The following is a 2,409-nucleotide window of genomic DNA, read 5'->3' on the forward strand; positions in this document are numbered from 1 at the left end:
GGGCTAGTGTGCAGAGAAGCGGCACCATCATTACGAAGTCGCACATGCTTCTCGGTTTTTCGGACGATATCGACATCATTGGTATCAACCGTAGAGCTGTGGAAGAGGCCTTCGGACCACTCAGGAGGGAAGCTGCGAGATTAGGGCTTGTCATAAACTCTGCCAAAACGAAATACATGGTGGCAGGCAGAGTGCGTGGTAGTCCGTCGAAGGTTGGTGCTAGATGGGGAAACATTTGAAGTAGTCGACGAATTTATTTACCTGGGATCATTAGTGACATGTGACAACGAGGTTAGCCGTGAGATAAAGAGGTGGATAGCAGCCGCAAACAGGGCCTTTTACGGACTACGTAACCAGCTAAGGTCCCGCAGTCTGCAAATCCGTACTAAACTTGCGCTCTATAAAACACTGATTCTTCCGGTGGCTCTCTACGGCCATGAATCATGGACGCTGAAAGAGGCTGATCGGCGAGCTCTTGGTGTTTTTGAGCGTAGGATTTTGCGTTCAATGCTTGGCGGCAAACTAGAAAATGGTGTTTGGCGCAGACGCATGAACCATGAAGTGTACCAGGCCTACAAATCGGCGGATATAGTCAAGCGGATAAAACACGGCAGGCTTCAGTGGGCTGGGCATGTAGCGGGAATGCCGGATGAGCGTCAAGCGAAGGCTATATTTAGCAGGAATCCCGATAGAGGTCGTCAACTTTGAGGTAGACCCCGCACTCGTTGGATGTGTGCTGTCGACGAGGATGCACGCGAAATAGGTGTTAGGGGCGATTGGAGGATAGCAGCCCAAGACCGAGGGACATGGCGACGTATTCCGGATTCGGCACTGGATCGATAATCGGTCTGTCGCCTTGAAAGTAAAGTAAGTAACATGAATTATCGGAATAAATAGATTCTTAGTTGTACTCAAATTGGAGAAACCTACCAAAGTTCAAACCTTCCTGAACTGGAACAATTTCGAAAGCACATTCGAAATGAATGGCCCATCAGTAGAATAGTGTCAACTAACGCTTATGAGGGCGAACATTTGTTATTTAATCCTTCGCCCTGATGCTTAACCGTTTTGATGTTAGTCGATTGTGCAAGATAAGGTCACAATACAACCGTTCACAATTATCGATTTAAACTCATTCCGTATGGACTAGCTTCGCCATATGATGATTGGGTTTGTTTAATTACGAGAAACCTTCTTAACTAATCAAACTTTTTATTAGCATCTCATCATTTTTCATACCTCTAGTAGGTATTCAATAGTGAAACTATGTCGTTTCAATGCACGGAGGCGACAAAGGCTGCGTTAAATCGGTTCCGTACTCTATTTATTTTACAGTTTATTCATTTTTTATGGGTAATAGCCAAAACAAATGTACACATTTTTCCACCATGTGCATCTCAGTATATTTCCGTAGTAGTCATAACAATTATATAAATCGTTCCACCATGAGCATTTCACTCTATTTTCGTAGTATTCCCCATTACTGTGCAAAAATAAAATGAAAATTACATACTTTTGAATCCTTCTGATGAATTGACCATAAGATATAAACTTACCTTGTATACAAAAGAGGATTTACAGGCGGTTGAACTTGCTCTGAAACAAAAACCAATGAAATATATATCGTTTTAGTGATATCTGAATAGAAGTGAATTTTTTAAGTCAAAAACCTGGTTGAAAAGCTAGCGTTTCCCAAGCGCACAGCGCTAGAAACAGAATGCAAAACCTAAGTGGGACCATTATTGTAAGATGTTCGATCTACAGAAAAAATTTACTAGATGGTGACGGGTGAAACTAAATGTTAAATACTTATACTTGCAACATTGGTCGTTCCGTGATGCCAAACTTAAGGTAAATCAATTTACCAGAACAAAGGAAAGAATGACCGTCGATAATTCGGATGTTTCGAATTATACAAACGACGTTGGTAGTTTCAACAAGTAGCGTCTCGTTAGAAGATTTCGCCAACAACAAATTCCATAACAGTTACCTGCGCAAACCAAGTCTCATTCGTCACCCGTGCCGGCGAAAAAAGTTCCGCCAAAGCTTTTTATCGCTGCCTAGCGCCTTGAAACTCATGCCGAAGGATTACGCTTATCTGAGTTTGCTGCCTTCACGCACGTGCTGTAATTTATTGGATTTTCTCTCTAAAGACTGACGCCATTAGTATCGAGCGGAGGCCCGACCGACCAAAAACTGATTATACCAACTAAGGCTGCTATCCGGGAAGAAAATTGCCAACTGAACTGTGCCGTGCCCCGCCGTTGAGCTTTCGATCTGTTGATGAATATTTATGGCTTCGAGGTCTCCCAGTGTGACAGTTTTTTCTCGTTTTCTTCCGCCCTACTCCTGTTTATCTTGCGAGTGGCAAACGAAAATTGGCAAAGATTACCATCGCTGGCAATTGGG

At 43.1% G+C, this 2,409-nt stretch overlaps 1 long non-coding RNA gene across 1 annotated transcript; it reads right to left on the reverse strand.

Moving 5' to 3' along the window:
- Positions 1-1,224: 1,224 nt before the first annotated feature.
- On the reverse strand, positions 1,225-1,773 carry LOC129730866 (uncharacterized). The gene is made up of 3 exons (XR_008728934.1): positions 1,671-1,773; positions 1,557-1,596; positions 1,225-1,483 (listed from the first exon to the last, which is right to left on the reverse strand). It is a non-coding gene; the product is annotated as an uncharacterized LOC129730866 (long non-coding RNA).
- Between the last annotated feature and the right edge of the window lie 636 nt (positions 1,774-2,409).

Source organism: Wyeomyia smithii, chromosome 3 (assembly GCF_029784165.1).
Source record: "Wyeomyia smithii strain HCP4-BCI-WySm-NY-G18 chromosome 3, ASM2978416v1, whole genome shotgun sequence".
NCBI classification, from domain to species: domain Eukaryota; kingdom Metazoa; phylum Arthropoda; class Insecta; order Diptera; family Culicidae; genus Wyeomyia; species Wyeomyia smithii.